The sequence below is a fragment of the Brassica napus genome, chromosome C6, assembly GCF_020379485.1.
Source record: "Brassica napus cultivar Da-Ae chromosome C6, Da-Ae, whole genome shotgun sequence".
Classification (NCBI taxonomy): Eukaryota; Viridiplantae; Streptophyta; class Magnoliopsida; order Brassicales; family Brassicaceae; genus Brassica; species Brassica napus.
Window position 1 is genome coordinate 11,584,569 of NC_063449.1, and position 16,442 is coordinate 11,601,010.

General features: G+C 36.6%; 1 long non-coding RNA gene across 1 annotated transcript; it reads left to right on the forward strand.

The window, feature by feature from the left end:
• The first annotated feature begins 13,461 nt into the window (after positions 1 to 13,461).
• LOC106414480 lies at positions 13,462 to 14,183 on the forward strand. Its single transcript, XR_001282892.3, has 2 exons — positions 13,462 to 13,739; positions 13,831 to 14,183. It is a non-coding gene; the product is annotated as an uncharacterized LOC106414480 (long non-coding RNA).
• The last annotated feature ends 2,259 nt before the right edge of the window (positions 14,184 to 16,442 follow it).

The window sequence follows — 16,442 nt, forward strand, 5'->3', positions numbered from 1 at the left end:
ATTGTCTAGTGAAACTGGTGGTGACTTCATTGATGCGAAAGCTTATCGTTGCCTTGTTGGACGTCTCATGTATCTTCAGATCACGCGTCCTGATATTACTTTTGCAGTCAACAAACTCAGCCAGTTTTCATCAGCACCTTGCGAGAGTCATCAAAAGGCTCTTCTCAAAGTGCTTCATTATATCAAAAGCAGTGTTGGCCAAGGTATCTTCTACTCTTCCAAGTCTGAGCTTCAAATTCAGGCTTTCGCTGATGCAGATTGGGGGTCATGTCAAGACACTCGCAAATCCACTTCTGGTTTCTTCAATTTTCTTGGTTCATCACTCATTGTTTGGAGAGTTAAGAAGCAAGGCGTTGTTGTTAAAAGCTCTGCTGAAGCAGAATATCGCAGTCTCTCTTTCGTAATTGATGATCTGATATGGCTTACAAACTTCTTTATTGAGCTGTGTATTCCTCTTGCTAAGCAGACCCTGTTGTTCTGTAACAACACTGATGAGATTCACATAGCTCATAACTTTGTGTTTCATGAGCGTACAAAGTGCCTTGAGATTGATTGTCACAGTGTACGTGAACGTCTTGTTGTGGGCTTGTTCAAGCTTCTTCATGTTCCGACTGACTTGCAGCTTGCGGATCCTTTTATGAAGCCTTTAAACCCTGCTACTTTTCACAAGTTGTTTGGTTGGGTCTTCTTAATATCTTTGTCCCATCTTGAGGGGACTATTATGTATATATCATCATGTATAGATTGGTTCAATTGAGTCTGTACAGTTTGGTATAGTTAGTCTCCGGTTAAGGCTTATGGTTAGTCACATTGAGTCTGTATATAAACCAGCACACTTGTACATTTCATAATTAATGTGAATGAGTTTATTTACTGATAGAGCTTCGATCTCCTACTCCAAGGCTATTCTTCTCTACAGAAGAAGCATCTTCGAATCCTTCATCGAAGGTCCAACAATCTCTCTTTTCTTATTTTCCACCGCCGAATCAGCTCTGTCCTCCTCTTGAGGCGCTAGGAAAGGAGCGGAAAGGTCTAAAGTATCTAAGTAACGGACCAAGGCCTTCCGAGGTTCAGCTTTTAAGACTCAACCACCATCTCTTCATACTTCCGCCATTGATGTGAGACTACTTTAGAGTCTCGCTTTCAGATCATTTCTGTCTAACCATTGTTTCTGTATGACCTTTTTTTTTTTAATCTCAAGTCAACTACTACTTGTAAAACTTCACTATGTTTTTCGGGATTCTTCTTAAGCTTCTCTGAGTTAATACTACTTTATATCTTTGCAGGAATATCAGGCACTCTTGTACTCTGCTGCCATCAAAGGTATAATATATTCCATCTCTAATTAAGCATCACATTACTTGTTTTTTTGCTTGAATTTCTGCTCAGTTCCAGCCAGAGCCATTGAAATGTATTTGGAGCTTAGGGAAGTGTGGAAGAACATGTTAAAGTATGTTCCCCCTTTTCACCCTCACACTAATATTCTGCATCTTCTTCTTTTTCACTTTTCATTTCTTATTAACTTTCTCATTTCGGCTTATAGGGCTTTACAGAACCTCTCTCGAGAAAGCTTCTTCCTGATTTGCATCCCTCAGAACAGAATGTACTCTACACTCCCGTTATCGATTTGAATGAGACCCTTATTTATACTGACTGGAAGGTAACACCCTATTCTTCAATTTGGCTACTGATTACCACCATTTGCACCATACATGTCTACGTTTTGGGGGCAAAGCAGTCCTAGTAATCTGATTTTGTTTTCTTAAGGAACACTTTATTTATTCGTTTCTGCCTTTTTTATTTACGACCAAAAAAAATATTAGCGAGAAAGAGGGTGGAGGACGTTCAAAAGACCAGGTGTTGATGCATTCTTAGAGCACCTTTCCAAATTCTATGAGATTGTCGTCTACTCTGATCAGATGGAGATGGTATTTTATTCGTCCTAGTCTTTTTGCATGTGTAATATTATCGCAATTAACACTTGTTTCTTCGCTTCTAGTACGTAGGACCGGTCTGCGAGAAGTTAGACCCAAATGGCTACATCCGTTATAAGCTAGCAAGAGGCGCTACCAAATATGGCAACGGAAATCCCCCTGCTGCAGGATCTGTCAAAGCTCAACAGAGACCCCAAGAAGATTTTGTATTTTAGGGGTAATGCTTTTGATACAAGCCTTCAGCCTGAGAATTGCGTGCCAATCAAGCCTTACAAACTCGAGTCTGATGACACGGTGCTTGTTGATCTTATACCCTTTCTTGAATGTAATTATGGTTCAAGTCTAGTCTCTTTAAGTCCTTTTATCAATGTTGGTTTGTTGGTTGATCGATCCTTTTTGTCTGTGTCTACAGATGTTGCACGTAACGGTCCAGCTGATATCAGACCGGTTCTAGCCTCCTACGAGAGGAAAGATGTTGCAAAAGAGTTCCTTGAGAGGTCCGTATGTAGGAACCTTATTTTACTACCATAGGACAACTGATATTTGTAAATAATAATAAGAACATAAATTAAAATTACAATACCAAAGTACAAGGATAAAGAAGAATTGCAAAGTCGAGATGATTAATCTCTTTCCTTAAATCTATAAACGCCCCGTAGTGTCACGGTTTCATAGCGCTCAGATTCTCAGGATACAACTGCAGCATTGTTTCTGTTTACCATCACCGAAAAACAGAATCTATCGAACCTAATTTTGTGATGTACTCTCAGACTCAAAAAATAAAAAATAAACATACCTATTCAATATGGAAGGATTTTTTCTTTTGATTGTTCATCTGAACGCCTATTCTGAACATAGAAGAAGTGGGTTTAAATAAGCTTTGTCCAAAACAATATTAACAAAACGTGTATGCATTCAATACACGAGAATGCATTGATTCATATAATTAAATTGAATCCATGACCAAATCAAATGGTAACGTTTTGCTACTAATGAAAAGATAATTATTATTTAATTAATTAATCATTAATTTGAATTTGACTCAATATTAATAAGGCAATAGACCAATAATCTATTTACCAAATCACAAATTCAATCCCAATTCTAATTCCAAAACCAAATTCTGCTTGGTTTAATCTCGGTCTAATGTGTGCACACATTTTAATTGGGTATATCTTTTCATCACTATACCATAGTATTTTTACTAGGTTTTAAACCATGTTATCACTTCTCCATATATAAACAAGAGGACTTCCACCTCATTTTTTAATGTTGGACATTTACTAGTTTTTAAACATAGTCAAATAGTCAAGCTTACGAGCTTTCCAAGTCAATGATTTAGACCAACATTTCTTATTCAAACGAACTTTGTTTTTGACACATGAATACACTATTTCAAAGTGTTTGTCAAACATTCGGTTATTCCGACGAACGTCTTCATCCGGAAACTTACCGGAAAATGATCTAAAACCATTTCGTCAAAAACGAGTTCCAACAATCCCCCACATAAATAGAAATGATTCTAAATATTAGACGACTCGACAGACTTGACTTCCTAGACAAGACTCGACCTAAAGACTTTTGAGAGTACAAACGAAAATTCCACTGCATGATGAGTTGGTAGCAGTTTTTCAGCCTTGAACCAGTCATTGTTAATAGCTATCGGATTTACTCGGCCAGGAGGTGGCCATGATGTCTTGAACCTCCCGGGCTTTGGTGTAAACCTAGACAATAGCTATAACACAACTTCATTCTCTCACAGAACTAGGTTATCTATTTTGTTCATTTTGTCCGTGAACGGTCATGGTTAATCATGAGTAGACTTGGAGAATATAGCATTTCCTTCATTCTCTTAGAAACGGCCCCATTTCATACTCATAAGGTGATTTGCCATTAGTTTTGTTTAGAGGAGTATCATGTACAACTTCATTCATATCTCAAAACAATGGACATAAATCATTAAAAGCAAATGCTTATCCTCTATTCCTTACATATAGCACTGTTTAATCATCATAGGAACTGGGTATAGACCGAAGTCTTACAGAGCTTTGGGCAGATTTAGTTTGACTTAGTTGTCTCCTTGAACCTATTTCTTGGGATCTCCAGTCAGTTAGGTAGAGTTACCGTCAAACCTCATCTTAATTCACATGTTACCCATTCCTTTAAATGATATAACAACTTGATCTCATGACACACCTTTAATAAAAGGATCATAGGGTGTCATCACAGTGAATATAATCTCTTGAGATTAGTCGTGATCAATTGTCTAGTGATATTTTGTCATCTTTTTTCAATATACAATTAAACATTATACACAAAACTCAGTGTATGACACTAGTTTTTTTTCTTTTCTTTTAAAAAAAAAATTATATTGTAATAACTATCAATAAGTTCATTTGGCCTATTGCCAACAACTTTATATGGTAAGCAAAGCTTCCCCCACATTTCTTGAGATAACTCAAAAACATGCATATTTACATTTACCATCTCTTAAGAGTTTAGAAAGTTAATCTACAACTCCTTTAGATTTAAATGAATAAAAAGCAATTTTCGAAAAATTATTATAATTTTCTTTAAAAATATATTTCAATCTTAGAAATTCACATTTTACATACAACTATTTTCATAGTTCTCTCAAGTTGATTAATAAATCCAAATTGTATGTTTTGAATTTTTCCAAACACATATTTTTCTTTTTAACAAATATACATATCATTACAAGATATTATTTGTGTCATCAAAACCACCATTCTATATGATTATTCTCAACCATATTGATTTTATAAACTACAATACACATGTCAGTTTAGTCACATTGGTCTGAAAATTCTCATTGTTTTTGCATGGTCAATCTTCTTGTAACTTGCATTTAAGCATTGATGAAATATAAGTGTTTTCGATCAATATCAACAAACATTTTATTTTTTATGGCAAATTATTTATATGTGACAGAACTCTCCCAAACTTAATTTGGGGAGTCGACTCACAAAATCAATTTCCATCCATATAACATGATCCCTTAAGAATCAAAATGTTATTTATGACTATGGTTTCACCATATTTGAAACTTGAATCATTGTTCTTTTCTCATGATGAATCACTTGATAATCAAATTAAGTTGTTCCAAAAAATCTGAAACAAGAAATCAAAAACGTTAGGCATTCTTGATAATTAAAGCAAATAATCATCTTTAACCAAGTCAAATCATTAACATATGACATATAACATTTTACTCTAATCACATTTATGAGCTATCTGATGCAATCTTGTACAAAAACGTTAGCATTGACCAAAAAATAAATGCAAAACAAATATACAAAGTAAATGCATTAAAGTCTTAACTATGCCACAAGAACATATAACGTTTACTTGTAACCTACTTTTATGAACTGGTAAAATATTTTACAAAGCACATGACAATTACTATATGTGTTGAGAAGCAAATCATTGATTTCTCAAAACGAGACAAAACAAAAGTAATTTTTGCTTAAAATAATGCCATGAAAATTCTGATGAGTCGAAACGATTACTCAAACCAAAATAATTAATCGAGTTAAACCAAATTTAACCAATAAACAAATTAAGCAGCCAAGCAATTAACCAAAGTCACAAAAGAACTATCGCTTTTTTTTACGAGACAGAAGATGCAGCAATCTATTGACACATAGCGATCAGAGACGAGGCAATAGAATCAATTAATAATATTGACTAAAGCGAATAAAGCTGATAACCAATAAACCCTGCAAAACAAACGTAAGCTCAAGAACACAATATCAAAAAAAAAACTGGCTGGATGAAGCACAGATCCATATCCTTTCGGGATTACCAAGTCACCCTTTTAGAAATATCGATCAACCTGCTCTTGTAAAATAACTTTTACAATAATCAGTCCGGTTAGTGCAAAGTAATAAAAAGATATTTTGAGTTAGGACTGATAGGACCTTATTATATCAACTACGGAGAAATGACTATCGTAAAGGATAAAATTGATAAGATTATACCAAAGATTAAGAAAAAGAAGATACAACTGCAGAGTCGAGATATTATATCTTTTCTTAACTCAAAATACGTCTCGTATTGCGACGGTTCGATAACGTAATGATTCCCAGGATGCAACTGCAAAAAATCTTCTGATTTGCGTCATTCTATCAGAAGTCTAGCGAAACTAGTTCTGTGTATACTCTTAGACTCGAAAAAGAAAAGAATAGAAGACACAAAAATAAAGAATCAAATATTCAAGTGGAAGAATTCTTTTTATTATACTTGTTCGTATGAATGTTTTCTAGAGTTAACACAAGTGCTCTTCTTATAGCTTGCAAAGATGATGCACGTTATGTAATCATAATGGAGATCAACAAACGTAACAAATCAATAATGGAAAAATTGATTTCCACAACTTATGACTTTGTACGTTTCTTCTTTTAAAGTAATAAAGAGGTTTTGACTAAATAAAAAAATCCATCAATATACTTTAATTTGGTTTACATCTTATATTTAAGTAAATACTAAAATATTTTAAGAATAAGATTTCAAAATAGATTAATTGACATAAAGTCCAATTAATCAATTAAATCAATATTCAAACCCAAATATCTAAATTGATACATTTGCTAAGTTTTTATACTTAGCCAAATTTAAAACTTTACGAACTTTTACAAACGGTGGAATAAAACTGCTTAGAAAACATTAACAAAAAATAAAAAAAGATGGCGATAATAAGCGACGGCGATGGCGATAACGAAAACCCTAACGGCGGCGATGGTGAAGGGGGCAATACGGTTCGAAGTGAGGCACAAGTTTCCATCTTGACAGAAGCAGCAGTAGATCTGGAGAGTGGGGAAGCAAGGGAGTTGTCATTGGTCCTGAATCCATCGGCTTTGGTCTTGGCGGAAGTTTCCGACTTGGTTGAAGTCGAGCAGGTTTGTTCTGGTGTTGCAGAAGCCACCATTGGTGAAGTTAGAGCCGGAGTGCAGTTGCAGAATCAAAAGAGTTCCTCGCCTTGGGTGAAGAACCAGAGGGGAGGCAGTGAGAAAGAGGCAGTTTGCGAAGTTGTTGATGGAGTTGCTACTATGGTGATTCCGGAAGAGATATTTGATGAGGCTGAACTATTGTGGAAAAGCTATGTGGTGGGTTATTTCATTGGTGATGCTCCACATGTAGGTTCAATCCATGCGACGGTCAATCGTATTTGGTCATTTTCCAAAACTGGGTCAAAGATTGATGTCCAGTTTACTGAGAAGAACACGGTTCTGTTCCGTATTGAGAATAGCTAGATGAGAACTCGGGTTTTACAGAGGAAGTATTGACATGTTGCAGATATTCCTCTAGTGGTTAATATTTGGTCTCATGAGTCAGCTCTGAACCCTCCAGACCTCTCAGTCATGCTATTATGGGTTGACTTGAAGGGTGTACCCAACAAACTCTACTCACACAAGGGATTACGGTGTCTATCTAAGGCAGTGGGGACGTTTGTTAAACTCCACCCAAACACAGAGAAATGCGTCATGCTTGATGTTGCTTGAGTCCTAGTGGAAGTTGACTTGCAGAAACCATTGGTGGAAAAGATAAGTGTTTTGTGATTGTGAAGGAAAGAAGTGTGAAGTTGTAGTAATGTTTCCTTGGCTGCCACCTCGTTGCACTGTATGCCGCCGGTGGGGGCACAAAAGTCAGGATTGCACGGGAAGGAATGTAACAATACTGCAAAAGCAACAAGAAGTGAAGGAGCCAGTAGAGTTTGCTACAATACCGCAAGTATCCAAGGCTGTAGGAGGAGAAGGTCACTCGATTGAAGAACTCATACAGGATTTGGAAGCCCTTACGCCTCGTTCAATCCCAGTAGAGCTGGTGAGAACCACTACTCCACCTACTGGTCAGGAGATAGATGAGGGCCAAGGGAGCAAGAGTAGAGAGGAGTCTCAAGGCATTCATCTCTCTGAACCAACCACTGAAGTGTTTCATACTAATAAGGAGAACGATGGGAAACAGACAATGGGAGGAAGAAAGTTCCAGTGATGGAAAGGAAACAGAGGGAAGATAAAGGAATAGTGATCTTGCCTTCACGCTTCAGCCCCTTACAGGGTATTGAAGAGGAGGAAGAGGAGGAGTATGAAGAGGCATGAAAGGAAATTGAAGAGGGATAGATTTATGAAAGCAAAGCAGAAGGAAAGAAGATACAGCGTACGCTTGCTACAAGTCGAGGAAAGCGTGTTGCTAATGTGTCTTCACATAAGCAGTTGTGGGGGAAAACAGCTCGAGCTAAGGACCTGATGTTAGCTGGCAAGCAGGGTACATCAAAAAAATCTTCCGGTAGGAAGTTATGACGTCTCTCTTTGCTTGGAACATGCGTGGTTTTAACATGACACGCAAGCACAGAGCACTTAAAGAGTGGCTACAAGTGGAAAAGCCTTGGTTTGGTTGTTTGCTTGAAACGCGAGTTCAAGAATCTAATCTACATAGATGTATGATTGCAGCCATGCCAAACTGGAAAGTCCTTACGAATTATGAGTTCCACCACTTAGGAAGAATTTCGGTTTGTTGGCAAGAAAATGTGGTAGTAACGAAGCTGCATATGAGTGCTCAGGTTATCACTTGTGCCGTCCAGATACCTAGTATTGGGGAACAATTTATTTGCTCAGCCGTCTATGCTTTCAACACTGCGGCAGAGAGAGTTCAATTATGGGAGGAGCTAAGAGGGGCACGAGCTGCCTACGATAATTTGGGGTTTGCCTTGGGTTTTAATTGGAGACTTTAACGAGACTCTAGCTTCCTATGAACATTCTCGAGCGTTGGATTACCGTCATGATCAAGTGCGTATGAGACACTTTCAGGAAGCCATGACAGATTGTTCAGTGATGAACCTACCGTATACTTGAGCTTTGTTTACTTGGTGGAACAAGAGGGAAGAGGATCCAATAGGAAAGAAGCTTGACAGAGCGTTGGTTAACAGAGAATGGTTGATGCGATACCCATAATCTTCTGCTCACTTTGCTGCTGGGGGAGTATCGGATCATGCCAGATGCTTGATTCGCACATCAGGAACGCTAAATGAAGCTAGGAAACCATTTCGGTTCTTCAACTACCTAGCTGAACACGAGGATTTCTTACCGATTATTAAAGAGGTCTGGGAATCTACGGAGGCTCTTCATCATTCCCGGTCAGCGTTATCTCTTTTTCACGGGAAGTTAAAACTCCTTAAACAACCGCTCCGAGCACTGAACTGTACGCATTACGGGGATTTACCGGCTCGAACCAAGCAAGCATATGAAGAGTTATGCGACTGTCAAAATAGAGTGCTACAGAACCCAACCCCTGGAAATCTTGCAATGGCTGCTGAGGCGGAAGAGAGATGGAACAAGCTAGCCCGTATCGAGGAGAAGTTCTATAAGCAAAAATCTTGTATCCGTTGGTTGCAAGTAGGAGATCAGAATACAAAATTCTTTCATTGCTTTGTTCAGACGCGAGCAGCTAGGAACACAATCAGAAGTCTGGTTAATGATCAAGGAGAAGTGCTCACCTCATTGTCTGACATTAAGAAAGAAGCAGTATCTTATTTTCAGACGTTCCTCCAGAGTTAAGATGCCACAACATAAGATATTTCAGTCGCTGCTTTACAGGATCTATTTACCTACCGATGCTCTAATCCAGAAGCCGCAGTGCTCATTGGTCCAGTTACAGCAGTGGAGATTCAGAAGGCTCTTCATTCTCTACCGAACGACAAGGTCTCAGGACCTGATGGGTTAACTAAGGAATTCTTTGTAGCAGTGTGGCCTATTATAGGAAGGGATTTCATTGTAGCCGTGCAGTCCTTTTTCATCTTTGGTTTCATGCCCACTGGAGTGAATGCAACCATCTTATTTCTGGTCCCTAAAACTACAACTGCTCAAACTATGAAAGACTATAAGCCTATAGCTTGCTGTAACTTCCTTTATAAGGTAATTTAAAAAATCCTAGTGAATCGACTCAAGGTTATCTTCCCTGCAGCGATAGAGGCTAACCAGTGTGCTTTCATTACGGAGAGACTGCTGCTGGAAAATTTACTGCTTGCCTCCGAACTTGTCAACAGATATCACAAGACAACTGGGAAAGGGAAATGTGCGATCAAGTTCGACATCTCGAAGGCCTTTGACACTGTGAAGTGGTCTTTCATCATCTCTGTTCTCCAAGCAATGGGATTTTCGGCTCAGTTTATACACTGGATACGTTTGTGTATTTCAACTGCAGCCTTCTCAGTCTCAGTGAATGGAAGCTTAGAAGGGTTTTTTACAAGTGCTAGGGGTATCAGACAAGGATGCTCTCTCTCACCCTATTTATATGTCATCCTCAACAATGTCATATCAAAGCTCCTAAACCAAGCAGCAGAAGCGGGGGTATTTTCTTACCACCCACAGTGCAAGGAAGTGAAGCTCACGCACTTATGCTTTGCTGATGATATCTTGGTCTTTACCAAGGGCACGACTGAATCACTTTTGGGAATATTGGAGACAATGAAACGGTTTGCAACGATGTCTAGGCTTCACATCAATGCCACCAAGTCGTCTATCTTCGCCTCTGGAAGCAATGTGAGTGATCTCCTAGATACATCAGAGGCTCTGCACATAAGGGTTGGAACGCTTCCTATCTGCTATCTAGGCATGCCTTTAACTACCAAATCTCTTACCAGCCACGACTATGAGCCACTTATCGATAAGATACGAAATCGCATGCTCTGCTGGTCCAACAAAATACTCTCCTTTGATGGTCGATTGCAGATGATTAAGTCAGTTATTTCAAGCACAATCAATTTTTGGAGTTCAGCATTTATACTCCCTGTCAAGTGTCTTGATACCATCGAAAGCATGTGTAGCGCTTTTCTTTGGTCTGGTTCACCTACTCAAACACACAAGGCGAAAGTGAGTTGGAAAGATCTTTGTTGTCCTAAGGATGAAGGTGGACTTGAGATTAGGAAACTCAGAGAATCTGCAAGAGTCTTTGCCCTGAAACTGATATGGAGGTTGTTCACACAATCAACTTCCCTCTGGGTAAGCTGGGTAAGTCACTATTTACTGAGGTACAATTCTTTTTGGGATGTAAGAGATGTTTCTAAGGGGCGTGGATATGGAGGAAATTGCTTAAGTTAACGGATGAAGCTTACCAATTTCTCTTGATAGAAGTTAAGGATGGGCGCAACTGTCACTTTTGGTTTGATAACTGGATGGGCAAGGGTCGTTTGATAGATATAACTGGAGCTGTTGGAACTACTTATTTGGGGCTTCTGAGGCATGCTAAAGTCAGTAATGCCGCTACGGAAGAGGGCTGGATCATTAGAGGGAGACGCAGCCGCCGCTATCATGATTTATATGAAAGCATTATGGTGATTGATCCCCCTAAGGCTGATAATGGTGCAAATGTAGTTTTGTGGAAGCATGGGGATGATGATTACAAGGCCAGTTTCTCAGCTGCAAGGACATGGGAACAAGTGAGATCAAAACGGAATAAGGCTGCCTGGCGCAAGGTAGTTTGGATTCCACAAGGAGTTCCTCGATACGCTTTCATTACTTGGTTAGCTGTAAAAAATAGGTTGTTTACAGGAGACAGGATGAGACAATGGAGACTGGTACAGGGATGTGAATTATGTGGAGAAAGAGATGAGATGAGAGACCATCTCTTCTTCGCATGTCCCTTCTCCTATACAGTATGGGAAAGCTTGGCTCGAAATCTTGTAGGAAGTGGGATAAATCCGGACTGGCAGTGGACGTTGCAGCGGTTGCAGAGAATGAGAGTGAAAGGAATGGATTCATGTCTAGCTAAACTCTTGTTTCAGACTACACTCTACCATATTTGGAGAGAAAGAAACGCTAGAAGACATCAGACACCGAGAGTTTCCACAGACTGTTTGCAGGGGTTCATATACAAGGCGATGAAGAACAGGATCTGCTCTCTCAAGTACAGGCCTCTCCATAAGCTGGAATGATTAATTAAAAGATGGTTTGAAGTAACAGCATAGAAGTAGACATCACATTTATAGAATAGTTTTTTCAGTTTTTAAAGGTTGTGAGTTGTACATAACATTCTTTTGATAGTTCAATAAATTTGAAATTTCATCAAAATAAAAAAAACTTTACAAACTTTTTATATCATTCACTTTAGACCTTCATTTATCATTCAAATCAACTCCGATTTTGACCAACAAACACACTAACTCATAGTGTTCACGGTGACGATTACATCGTGCCCAAATTCTGGTCATTCCGACAGACGTCTCCGTCGAAAAATCCATCGGAAAAATGGTCTACGCCACTTTATCAAAAACGAGTTCCAACACCGTAGAATATCAAAAGCTAGTCGAAGATAACTTTTTTTTCTTTGCCTATTGTATTATTGCAATAACTGTTGCTATGGTTGTCCACTAACACTACAAAAAAAGAGAGTGAATTGTATCACTTAAATTACATCACAAAAATAAATGATACTATTTTACATTTCTTATTCTTAAATGAGACAAATAATTATAATTTTAAATCAGTTATAGTAATTGATGTTGTTATTAATTATTTTAACATCACTTCAGAAAAAATGATATGATTTCTTTTAATTTGTATCATTTTAAACAAACTGATATAATTATATCAACTTAAATCAATTACATAATTGATGCATTTATAATTTTTTTGTTAACGTCGCTTATTTACGTGATACAAAATTTACATCAATTCAAATTGATGCTCATTTATGTTACTGCATTTTTAATAGAAATTTAATAAACTGATGTTATTTATCTAAATTTATATAAGTTTTTTAAACACTTTTTGAAACACCAAATTTATATAAGTTAAAACATTTTGTCGATATAAATTTATCTTTCTCAATTCATTTATTTAAATGTCCACAAGTAAGATTAGGCCTGGGCAAAATAACCGGAACCGAAGAACCGAACCGGAACCGAACCGAAATACCCGAAACCAGAACCGGACTAATACCCTCAAATACCCGAACGGTTCCTATATTTTTATATCCGAAATAACCGAACCGAACCGGAACCGAACTGAGAACCGAACCGAGAACCGAACGGGTACCAGAATATATAAAAATATTAATTATATATACATGTAACTTCACTAAATATATATTTTTAATTTAAAATTCTATTAAAAGTATCTGAAAATAGTTGAGGATAACTAAATTATTATAAAGTATCCAAACTACCCGAAAGTATCCGAAATTATCCGGATAGTTTTATCCAAAATATCCAAAGTAATCCGAAATATCCAAATTTTTTTTATCTAAATCATCCTAATTATTTGATATTTTATCCTAAATAACCGATATTTTATCCAAATTATCCGAACTACCCGAACTATCCGAACCCGAACCGGATCCAAATGAGAACCGAACTTTTTCCGGATATTTTTCGGTTCCTACATTTACTATCCGAACCGAACCGAACCCGAAACTATCCGAACCGAACCGAACCGAAAATAAGCCAAGTACTAAATGGATCCTTTAGCCCCTATCCGAACTATCCGAAACCCGAAATACCCGAACCGAACCGAACCGATACCCGAAATGCACAGGCCTAAGCAAGATGTTAAAATCTCTGAAAAGGAACAAAATACAATTACAAATCGCTTAAATGAATATCCTAAAAATCAAAAAACCAGAGATTACGAGAAGTGGTTACGATTTTTATGGCTTTAACTTTTCTTTACTCACGATGATGAATTCTGTTTCTTCTTTTTCTTTTCCAAACAATTCTGTTTCTTCTTATGCAGGAATTTAAAGAAACTTCAGGTATGCATCAGATAAATCTGACGAGATGTTTCTGAAAAAGTATTTTTTTCCCTTCTTCTTGTTTCCATTTTTTCTGAATATCACAAAATTTTAAGACTTTATGTTCATAGTAAAATGATATTTTCTATAGGATCGAGAACGTATGGAGATATAAGAAGAGACGATGGTGACTCATAATCTAAAGGAAAAGTAGAAGTGTCAAGAAATCAAGGTTGAAGGAGAATGTTTTGATGAAGATTGATGATGAAAAGAGAGAGATGGAGAACGAGAAGAAAATGAATACGAATCTTGAAGAAATTCTCATGGCTAATTCTTTTTAACTTTTTTTTTTTAATAATTCTTTTGATCTCTCAGTTCATCTTCTTCCGTCTTCTTCCTCTTACTTTGTTTTAAGTCTCTTTAAATTTTGTAATTTCTCTTTCATCGTCACATGTAATATAATGTAAAAATATTTTATTTAGTTTATCTATTTAACATCAATTTATGTACAAATTAGGGTTGGCCCGCCCTACGTGCGGATTGGTAAATATATAAAATAAATATTTTATACTAAAATTATTTGAATTTTATTTAAAATTCTTAAAATTATTTTAAATTTATAATAATAAACATATTTTTATCAAAATATCATATTGGGAAATTTAATAAATTTTGTTGGTTAAATTTGAAACTAACCGTAACATCCATTTTTTTGTTAGGATACAAATATATTAAATAAAAATAAATTCAGGAAAAAAAATTTATTTTCCTAATTTTTATTCTAAGTTGGCTATTTATTTTAGATATTTATGTGTTTTTGTTATTTTACGTATTTAGGGCTATGTTACATTTTCATCAAATTTAGTTGTTATATAGAGATATTCAGATTTTTTTTTTTTGAAAACTTTTTTGATTATTTATTGATATTTAATTGTTGTTTTCCTTGTGGATAATCGCACGTACAAAGTAAATAAGACAATATTGTAAACTAACATAAAATGTTGCAGTTTTTTTTTTTGAACTTTAAACATTTGCATAAACTGAAACAAAGATCTATAGTACTTGCTCGTTTTATTTTACATTCATAAGCTAATCAAATGCACATAAAAGACACCAGAAAGTTAAGATTTAAGTTCAAAAACAGATGTAGAAGAAAATGTTGCGATCACATAGCCATTGCATATAAAAAGAGAGCCCAATAATTATATATCTAAGATGCTGCCATGATCAAAGAGGTAACTTCATTTATGCCCTTCAATACCAAGAAAAAATGAATTCTCCATATATCATCTGTTACTACCGTGTTAGGCATGCTTAGCATTACGCGAAGACACCAACTCACGCTTCTTTGTCACTCTCTTTTTACTCTCCTTAGATTTCCCATTAGCAGATTGAAAAGCTATCCCTTCAGCTCCCCAAATAGCCTTTGACAACTAATATCACTTTTGTTGATGAGGATTCGAAGCAGAAGCTTGTTCACCCTGTCATTTTCGTAGTTGTATATTTCTTTATCATAGTCTGGAGATTCTCCTTGAACTGTCTCAAGGTAACATCAAAGCTAAGAGAACCCTTCATGGAATTATAGAGTGAGCGCCTGTCTTCTAGTGGATTCTTCCCATTGTAATCAATTATACCTTGTAGAAAAACAATTTCATCTTTCTCACCAAAAAGTCTTTTGAAATTTGATCTCATTTCTCACCTTGTTTATAGATTTTCTTGGCTCTCTTCGAACTCACGTCGGTTGAGACCTCCTCCAACCAGCCGCTTCCTCCTTGACAGTTGAACCTTATCGGAACTCCTTGGTTGATGATGATCTTCCGGCTCGGACCATATTTGTTTCTCGCCGCTTGAAGATAAGGTTGGAACCCGGTTAGCACTTACGGTGGCTGGAATAAAAATTCTCCTGAAACAGAATTGAGAAGGTTTCATAATCAAGAAGCGGAAGCTAAATGCTGATTAAAAAATCATATAGAATAGCTAGTAATGTTGACGGTAGGTCTCTATTATCAAATGCTTAAGAAAAGACTCACTTTTGAATCAAAGTAATAGCATATCAACGGACATGAGTTCATCACCGGCGCTTCCCAGAATCACCGCCGCTTCCCAAAATCACCGCAATCTAACCTCAACTGTGGAAGAACATCTACCGGATTTCATATAAGCGAGAAAAACTTTAGAGTTAGCCATTTCACAAAAAATAATTTTTTTTATCACATCACAAAAAATAAATCTATTGCGTTGTTTGAACTGATTGATAAGATGATTTCGAGTGGAGGAATACTTACCTTTTTATAGTCGCAGGTACACCACCTCGCAGAAGAAAATCTCGCATTGAAGGCTATATCATGATTAATTGAATTAATAAGAGATTTAACACGAAGATTCCATAACGTTTCGGTGGTGATAATGTTTTCGGTGGTGAAGACGAAGTTCAGAGGTCGCGATGAAACGAAGAACAATGACGAACACTGAACTTATGAAGCTGGTTTGTTCAAAATGAGGCCCAAAACAATAGCAAGCTCACAAAAAATAAACGATGACTATCTGATTAAATGAAACAGTAATTTTAGTTACCGTGACACGTGTTGGCATGTCGTTCAACGAATTTCCTAGGTGGAATCTGATGTGGCACGTCCAAGAGGGAAGAGAACCCTATTTTATATATAAAGATGTTAATACTAGTTTGAATCAATAATTACAAACGATAAAATTATTTTAATTTTAATATTAATTTAGCTTTAATAATTATAAATTATATAAATA